This window comes from Amblyomma maculatum, chromosome 6 (genome assembly GCF_055883805.1).
Source record: "Amblyomma maculatum isolate TAMU_Amacu chromosome 6, ASM5588380v1, whole genome shotgun sequence".
In the NCBI taxonomy this organism is placed as follows: domain Eukaryota; kingdom Metazoa; phylum Arthropoda; class Arachnida; order Ixodida; family Ixodidae; genus Amblyomma; species Amblyomma maculatum.
This window is the reverse complement of record NC_139349.1, coordinates 166962864-166973025: the sequence shown is the minus strand read 5'-3', so window position 1 is coordinate 166973025 and position 10162 is coordinate 166962864. Positions and strand designations below refer to the sequence as shown.

The 10162-nt window shown below is 44.5% G+C and overlaps 1 pseudogene; it reads left to right on the top strand.

The window, feature by feature from the left end:
- The first annotated feature begins 4248 nt into the window (after positions 1-4248).
- On the top strand, positions 4249-5572 carry LOC146187351 (uncharacterized; annotated as a pseudogene).
- Positions 5573-10162: the final 4590 nt, after the last annotated feature.

Sequence of the window (10162 nt, the reverse complement as noted above, 5' to 3'; positions counted from 1 at the left end):
GTGGACGCAACGACGGAAATAAGAACACAAGCCAAGAAACCTTCGAATATCACTAGATGAACGTGGTGTGGGAAACGTACGAACGGCACGAATCTTATCGGGGTCAGGCTGAACACCAGCAGCATTCACTAAGTGGCCAAGAACTTTAATTTCCCGATGGCCGAAACTGCATTTCTTGGAGTTGAGTTGAAGGCCGGCGCGGCGGAATAGCTCGAGAATGGTAGAAATACGAGAGGGGTGGATGTGAAAAGTGGACGGGAAAACAATGACGTCGTCTAAGTAACAAAGACAAGTGGTCCACTTGAAGCCGCGCAGCGATTAGTCCATCATCCGTTCGAAAGTTGCAGGGGTATTACATAGGCCAAAAGGCATGACTTTAAATTGGTACAGGCCGCCAGGAGTGATAAATGCAGTTTTTGCGCGGTCTCGTTCGTCGACGGAGATTTTCTAGTACCCAGAGCGAAGGGCGATGGAGGAAAAGTAGCTGGCTCCATGTAAGCAATCAAGTGCATCGTCGATGCGCGGAAGAGGGTAGACGTCTTTTCTTGTCAACTTGTTAAGTGGCGATAGTCGACGCAGAATCTCCAGCTCCCATCTTTTTTCTGGACTAGCACAACAGGTGGCGCCCAGGGACTGTTTGAAGGCTCAATGACGTCGTCGGCCAGCATCTTGTCAACTTCGCGTTGAATCACCTGGCGCTCGGGAAGAGAGACATGTTACGGTCGCTTGTGAACAGGAGCAGCATTGCCGGTGTCGATGCGGTGGGCTACAACAGACGTTTGGCGAAGAGGTCGGGCCCAAAAATCAAAGATGTCGCTATATGAAAGCAAAAGCTTGTAGAGCGTGTCGACAGAATCAGGTTGCAGGTCGGCCGCAATCATGCTGGAAACAGGATCACGGTGTAAAGGTGACGACCTATGAGCGGTAGGGGCTGTGGAAGGTGCAGAGGGAGGGTCGGTAGTTAGGGTTGAAACTTCTCAGTCGGTTAGCGGGGACAGTTCAGCAAATGATATTGCGTCGGGGAGGACTTGGGTCGACAAACTGAAGTTTAGGACTGGGAGAGGGGTGCGATTCTCAGATACGTGTATGATGAGGTGTGGGAGGATGACGTGACGCTGCAGGACGACGTCTGTAATTGGGCACGCCAGGTAGTCTCCATCGAGCACGGGCGGGAAAGGGCTCATAGGAATATAAACAACAGCTTCCGGAGGGAGGCGGGAATATTTTGCTGAGCGGAGGCGAGGTGGCGTGGAGAGGTCTTCAGAGCTGAGAGGAAGGTCCTGGCGTAGAATACCGGTTGAGCAGTCAATAAGGGCTGAGCGAGTGGTCAAGAAGTCAAGGCCGAGGGTCACGTCATGGGGGCATTCCTGGAGCACGGTGAATAAGACTGGTGTGTGACGACCAGCAATGGTTACACGGGCGGTACACATACAAAGCACGACAGCAGGGCTGCCATTGGCGACACGAATGGTGGGCGAAACTGCTGGCGTCAGGACTTTCTTCAGGCGACGACGAAACGGGGAACTGAGGACAGAGAGTTGGGCACCAGTGTCAATAAGGGCAGACACAGGAACCCTATCAACAAGGACTTCGATGAGGTTAGATTGTGGAGCAAAGGTCAACAGATGTTTTTAAGTCCGGGTCGCGAATGCAGCATCAGCTCCGGGAGCTGCATCGTCTAGTTTTCCGAGAAGCGGCCGGCATAGGATGGTGAAGAATTACGACGAGGAAGAGGAGAGCGGGAACGTCGGGTTTGTGGGGAAGGCGACCGGCTGGAAACACGAGCAGGTGGAACAGGATCTGCGCGGGATGGGTCAGGTTGGGTCGAGAAATGGCGCGGTTCAGGGACACCACTGCGATTGACGTAGAAGAATGTGCGTGACGGCATGTACCAGTGGTTGCGGCAATGACGGGAGATATGACCAACACGGGAACAGTTGAAGCAAACGGGGCGATCTTCAGCGGTACGCCAGTCATTAGGATTACGATAACGGTTTCGAGGCATAAAGCTTGGGTTAGAGGCAGCAGCGATCAGAGGAGGGGCTGATGGTGTCCGGGACATGGCCAGCAGAGATGTCCATGTTAGCAACCTCCTGGCGACCAACAGCATGGATGAAGGATACCGTAGCAAGGGTGTTGTCTGTCAGCTGAGATGAGGAAACAGCGGGAGCCATGGCCTCAAGTTCTCAGCGGACGATTCGTGGTAAGTTAGTCGGGTTGGAAGGCTGACGGAGAGTAGGCAGGTCAGTACGGGATGAGGTAGCAGCTTTGTTTGGCAAGCTGTCAAACCGGTGACATATGCGTTTTTGTTTCGCCTGTTCAAAGCGCCGGCACACTTGAAGAGCAGAGTCTACAGTTGAACAGTCTTTGCATAAGATTAGGTAAAAAGCGTCGTCGGCTATACCCTTTACTATGTGGCCCACTTTATTTTCCTCACTCATGGCCGAGTCGACTTTTAGGCACAGGGACAGGACGTCTTGTATATAAGAAATATATGACTCGGACGATGTTTGGACGCGAGATGCCAGGTCTTTCTTGGCAGCAAGGCGGCGTCCAATGGGTTTGCCGAAGAGGTTGTGCCATCACGACAGTTGGGGCGGCGGCCGCAGAGGGGGTGGGGTCTGTGGACATTGTGATGGTACCGACGTGGCGTCCACTGCAGAGATCCAGCCTGTTGTACGGGGATCGATGATTTCACCTCCACCAAAGATGTTAGGAGTGGAAATCATTCACCGATGGGTCACACTAGTGTGAAATCGCTGGGCACCGCTTAGCCGCACAACTCCACACTGAGCGTCGTCTTCGTTCACACACCTGGACACTTCTTTCCTCCCTTGCTGAATGCCAGCATGGTACACCACATAACAATATCATCCGGAAACCCCGCTGTTCTTAGTCTCTGAACCTGTCCATTAAAACTGTCACTAATAGCATGTACACATCATTTATGAATGGCGGCACCTAAACAAGAAACAGCTATACAACATTTTACAATCTTGGAATGCGCGGAATTGTAACTAAGTAAAGGCTTTTCAGACCTCCGCAGAAAAGACCAGCACACAAGATCCGGCTTCATTTTCAGTCTAATATCTAAAAATTGCAGCTCATTCCTATTAGGCTTCTCAAAGGCGAATGCAAGGCAGTGTCCACTATCCTCAAACATTTTAGCACGTCAATGACCTGCCCGTCGAAGTCACCGGGATTCACAAAAACAAGGCAATCATCGACTTACCTGAAGATACGTCTTATTTTAACCGACAGGTTGCTTACAATAGCTTTATCTACATAGCTAAAAAATATTTGCTTAGTACCGGAACCACCTTTGAATCAATGCATGCTCCCTTTTTCTGAGTATACAGTCTTCCTTCCCATTCATCAAAGGTTTACCCAAGGTAAAACGCCAAAAGTTCCAGAAAAGCTCCCACAGAAATACCGCATTTCGAAATGAATTCCTATTCATCGTTATCATCATTAATACATTTGCTAACAAATTGGAGTAAGCTATTGTGTGGAGGAGGATAAAACAAATCCTGAACGTCTATACTGAACACACTGGAGAAACCGGAATTATGACACTTCAAATATTCAACAACACCAAGCGAATTATACACTAGAAACGGATCGTCAATTGTGAGATAAGATTTTTTTCTAAAAAAACTCCAAACTTTTGTATTGCCAAGTAGCGCGCTCAGTAACAATCCAGCGTAAAGGAAAATCAGGCTTGTGCGTTTTCACCAAAAAAAAAATACATCCAAACAGTCCTCATTTGCATTCTTAACTGAAGACTAAAGTACGGCTAGATTCATTTCCCCCATTAACCGAAAACGCTTGAAGCAAGTAGGTAGCAGATATGGAGTAGATATTTTTTTTTCTGAATTCAAAAAAGCTGGGAAAAATATGTGCCATGGCTGAGGCAAAATCAAGGGAAAACAAAAAGCAACAAATAAAAACGAAAACAGGGTGCCAGATACAGCATTACTTGAGGTTTGTCTGTTGCGCAGAGGGAGTTGTGTATGAAGTGCCTTTCACATGTGGGAAGACCTACATAGGCCAAACGGGAAGGTGCCTAAATACCCGCTTACGTGACCACAACACTTCATTGAAGGGCGCTCTATCATCAAATCTTGCTCTGCATTACCGGAACTGTCCGCTTAACAACCAACTGAATTGTTCTGAAAAGTCACGTGTTCCCCTTTTTAATGAAGCCATAATTCTGTACAAAGTGGACACGGCGGCACGGCCATGGCAATGTCACCAAACGTACCCTTACTTGTGCAGGTGTTCGCTGGCTTGCTCTTCGCTTTCGGTGAGGCAACATCGTTCCCTGCTGAAGGATGCTGCCTGCAGCTTGACGAAATCAACACGGCGCAATTGCTCCATGGGTACAGCTTGTTCTGCGCATCTTCATCCGACGACATTATGCTCTATCTACGGCACGCGGTCAAGGACTATGGCGCATCATCTTCGGGCACGCTGACGTCAACAAGCCATCACGGGACAGCTAAACCGGTGGATATAAGAGGCGCTTCTGCAAGTTCCTGCTTCAGTGGACACGGCGGCACGGCCGTGGCAATATCACCGAACGTACCCTTACTTGTGCAGGTTGGTGACGAAAAGTATGGCTTCCATAGCGACTACCTTTGTATAATAGTGCTGCCGTATCCACATAGGCTGCTGCAATGTGTCTGTGAATAGTGCTGCCGTGTCCACATAGGCTGCTGCAATGTGTCTGTGACTGTTTTTCAATGGCACTCTCATTACTTAAGCTGGCTGGAGACGTTGAATCTAATCCAGGCCCTGTTACTGAACAAATGTGCTATGAAATTATTAGCACACAGAACAAAATATTGTCCAAAATCTTACAAATTCAGCAAAACAAAAAATCTTTCGACGCACGCATTTTAGAAATACAAACCAGGCTTCAGACTATCGAAATAAATTTCAGAGTCTTGGTGGAACTCCCAAAAGGCTTGCTGACTTAGAAACTGTTGTTGAGGGTCAAGTCATCAACATGGATAGTATCTCCAAGCAGCTTGATGATCTTGAAAACCGATCCCGTCGAAACAATCTCATAATTAGGGGTGTAAAAGAGGAAGGGAGCGAAACTAAAGAGACTTTGCTGAAGAAGGTGAGTGATGATATATTTGGAGAAAAACTTGGACAGAAACTAAATTCTATTGAAAGAAGTCACAGACTAGGAAAGAAAACATTGGGTGGGGACCGTCCTGTTATTTTGAAGTTATCAGATTTTAGAGATAAAATGAAAATTATACGCAACTGTCACAAATTCAAGGGCACTGAAACGAGCATATCAGAAGACTATTCTAAAAGAGTTGTTGAGATCCGTAAAAAGCTTTGGGATTCGTCAGTCGTGGAGAGGAGCAACGGCGCGAAAGTTAAATTAATCTTCGATAAGATTAAAATTAGCGATGTCCTATACGTGTGGGATGAAGTCACAAGTGAAAGAGTGAGGTTTAATGCTCCAGCAGAAAGCGAGCATGTGGGACTCAATCATTTTTCTAATGAATCTCTTAAAATTATAAACATAAACGCCGGAAGCATGGTTAACTAAGTAGCCGCCATTGAAAGTATTATCTTAGAGCACGAACCGCATATTTTGGTAATAACTGAAACTTGGCTTCATCAGAACGTTTCATATGCGGAGGTCATGCCCCCAAACTATACAATAATAAGAAAAGATAGAATAGAAAGAGGTGGTGGAGTGGAATTTATGGTTAAAAGCGATATAGTATTTTCTGTGTTAGACGTTCCAACTAATATAGAATCAGTATGGATTAAAATTAAGTTGAACAACCGCTCGGTGTTTGTCAGTGGTGTTTATAGAGCCCCAGACTCCTCTCTAGATATGCTTGTGATTCTGAGACATTTCATGGACACAAAGTTAAATCATGATAACCCAATCCTGCTTTTAGGTGATTTTAACTTGCCAGATATCGACTGGAATGCTCTCTCCTTTAGTACAACGGATAAACCTAGCTGTGAGCATTTAGTAGAACTTTGTTTTTGTTATAACCTAACACAAGTTGCAGAAGGTTATACCAGAATATATGAAACGACATCATCACTCCTTGACCTAGTTTCTGTATCCTCCATACTGCTACCATATCTACGTACATGTGAACTCCACGAGGGTATATCGGATCATAAAATGGTAATAATGGAGTTAGACATGATACCAGATTATTCGCACAACATTCGTAAGACGGTTCTAAACTTTGCGGCCGCTGATGATGTTGCTGTCTTAAACTACCTCGAGCGTTCATTTGATAATTTTATGTGTCTTGTCGAAAGCGGAACTACAGTTGACGAGCTATGGTTTTACTTCTCAAACGTGGTAGAACACTGTATTAAGCAGTTTATTCCCAAGCGCCTAAAATGTACAACAAAAAGGTCTCCCTGGATCACGAGAGAAATCATACATGCTAAGCGAAAATTAAAACGTAAACGGAGGGCAAACAGGAATAGGTCTGATCCTAATCGGAGTAGTGTCATTAGCCAAATGAGTAAGGAACTTAAACGTCGTGTCAAAGTGACTAAGAATACGTTTTATAATGTAACACTCAAAAATTGTTTAACCTAGCAAATTTTGGCGATATGTTAATCCAGCGAAGACTCAAAACGTGGGAGATAACTATAGTCAAGAACGTAGCTAAAGCCTTAATTCTTTTTTCTCTTCCGTTTTCACTTCTGACGATGGTTTGTCACCAAATTTAATAGACTCACCTGTCTGCCCACCAATTCAAGACATATATATCACAGAGCAAGGAGCTCTAAACTTGCTTCTTCAACTATCAGTAAAGAAAAGCCCAGGCCCCGATGAAATCCCAAACGAAATTTTTTTCAGATATGCAGAATGGGTTGCCAAATAGCTTACGAAAGTTTTTCAAATATCTATTACCACAGGGTCTTTCCCGTCCGCTTGGAAGCATGTCAAAGTTATTCCGATATATAAGAGTGGTTCTACATCTGGTGTCTATAATTTCCGACCAATCTCCCTTCTATGTACATGTTCTAAGTTGCTTGAACACATTGTACTTAAACAGCTTATGGCGTACCTTCATTCTTCTCAACATGGGTTCCGAAAAGGCCTTTCCACAATTACTCAGCTTATAGAAACCGTTCATGATCTTTCCGTAGGAATAAATTGCCGTGGCCAAACTGACGTAATATTCCTGGATTTTGCAAAAGCATCCGATAAGGTGTGCCATCCAAAGTTGCTGCTTAAAATTAACGCCATATTCAGAAACCCTAAAATAACAAGCTGGTTTTCTTCCTACCTCACCTCCCGAAAAGAGTTCGTATATCTAAGAGATTATAAATCGACTTCTTCCCCAGTGCTTTCAGGTGTGCCGCAGGGAAGTGTCTTGGGCCCCCTTTTATTCTTGGTTTTTATAAATGATCTTCCAAAATCAATCACTGTTCCGGTCAGACTGTTCGCTGATGATTGTGTGGTGTACAAAACAATCAAATCCGCAAGTGATCAAGAAGAACTGAACACTAACCTACAAGAAATTGAAACCTGGTGCGCTAAATGGCCAATGGTACTCAACCCTGATAAATCTGTAATCATGTCTGTTACCAGGAAGAAAAATGTTATGATATTTTCTTACTACATTGCAGGTAAACAAGTTAATAGGGTACAACAGCACAGGTATCTTGGTTTGACCTTCAGTTCTGACCTACGCTGGAATACGCACATAAATAATCTGTGCTCTAAAGAATACAGGGTAATATGGGGGCTAGGTGGTAATATCCGCAGCGCAACTCCCGATATAAAAATACTTACTTATAGGGCCCTGGTAAGACCAGCACTTGAATACGGGAAAATTGTGTGGGACCCCTAAACCACATCTAACAAAACAAAAATTGAAAAAGTCCAAAGACATGCTTCCCGTTTTATCTACCATAAATACCGAAGAACCAATTCACCAACCGAATTGTGCAAATCAACCAACGTCGAGAAGCTAGAATGCCGCACTAAGATAGAAAGGCTGAAGTATCTCTTTCTTCTAATCCATGGTCACTTTAAGATTAACACATCACATTATTTTGCAATACACCCCGATGGGTCATCAAGACATCGGCATAGTATGTACATTCCTGTGCCGCTATCTCATAATGATTGTTTTAAATACAGCTTTTTTCCTCGTGTGATTAAAGAGTGGAACATGCTGCCTGACTGCATTGTGAAAAGCAATACTCTAGATGCCTTTCTTGAAAGCCTAAAAACGTACTTTGAACAAAATGCGCGTATATAAAAGTTGTCCCTCTGCATAATCTGTTTCCCTTTCTTTCTTTTGCATTATTATTTGACGTTCTGTTTTACGTCCACTGTTTTTGCTTGTATTTGTGTGTCGGACTTTAGTAGTTGTTGAAATGTACTCCTGTTTTCGTGAATTTTGTTTATTTCCACTCCTGCAATAGCCTGCATAGGCTGACGGTATTATTAAATGAAATGAGATAAACTAACAAGAGAAATCAGTGAAGCGTTTCATATTCATAAAAATCATGACTCGTGTGTAAGCACCCCTTCTGTATCTGTTCATGACTGTGAATTAATATATCTTGATTCAAAAGACTGATTTATCTGTTTGGCGGTTTGAGTTGCACATGCGCTCTTGGTTGTGAAAAGAGTATATTTTGCGTGTTTTGTTCTAATAAACTGCAGTTGATAGTCAGCGCAGGTGTTGTCTTCTTCCTTGTCCTTCGTCTCCGTGCTGTTATTCCTTAAACATGTACCAACTAGCTCAACTCTCCGTTTTATTGAACTTCTTACCTGCAATGGCTCTAAATCGGTTGTCTGCAAGAGTGATGATGGGGATGCTTTCCAACTACAACATATGTCTACATCTACTGCATTCTGTCCACATGTGGCGCAACGTTTAGATGCATTCCAGCCCATCACTTACAAAACAAAAGGGCTCTTTCAACCGCGCATTAATTCAACGGCCCATCTCTACGGTAAAGTGGCGCCCACATTTGAAAGCCACTCTATATGTTACCCAAACCTTAAAAGGCACGTAGACTGTCCTGTGTCTAACGCCGCACCCGAAGGTCCTTGCATACGACGACGCTTCCGACCACCGCTCTAGGATTGGGCAAACCCTTGCCAACTTCTGCGAGGACAAACCCACACCGACCCGGTACCTTGCACTAATATTGTATACGCCATGTGATTGTCTATGAATGTACCGTGTGATGTCAGACCTCTTCTTCGCCCCACCTGGTTTCTTCGCACCACCCTTGAGACTTTTTGCCAAACCATCGCACACAGAAGCAATGATACCTTATTTTTATTGCTTTTTTCTTCCAAACCGTAAACAATAATGTTATTTTTGCGACTTTTATTTTCATATCATCCAGTCTTCTGCTTATCCTCCCCACGTCTTTGCTCACTTCGGCTACATGTTGTTCACATCTTTCTAGTGTTTCGTTGTGTTGTTTGAAAGATGCAAGTGTAGCTTCCATCTCAGCTAGTCTGGAATGAACGCCTTGCAATCATTCTTCCAGATTGCGCTGCGTTGAATTTATTACCGTAGCGACTTTCAAGATCTCAACCAGTGTAGCTGTGCCGGGATTTTCCTCAATGTTACCACTTTAGAGAATTAGTTCCAGCTCTGAAGCTGCACCTAAGTGCAAAGTAAAGGCGAACTTTCGTCCTCACTTTTCAACAAGTTCTCATCCTCTGAGAATCGTGTTTGCTTTAGAATAGAAGCGAGAACCAAACATAGCAGGCTGGTTACTTTTGGCGTCAGCTGTACGCAGACATCAACCTTCAGTTCGCAACAGAAAAAATAATTTGGAATTTCACGGTCTACCAGTCAGTGAGCGTGAGAAACTTTGCGGAGAGTGAACAAGGTGGCTTGAATTACTGGTTTAGCGGAGGACAAAAGTTCTGACATTGCGGCTTGCCGCAGGCTCCCAGCAAACCCAAGTACCAATCATTCTAGTGCGGCTCAAGAGCCAAACACTGAGAGTAGATTGGTTAAATACACGAACTGTGCTCAAAACTAAGAGCAATAATGTGCTCATGGGCGATATCCGGACACGCAAAACGAGCCTTTTGGTCACTACAAATAAGTAGTGGGCTAAAGACACAACAACCGCTTTTTTCGGCACTCAAATAGTAAGTGCTCACCAC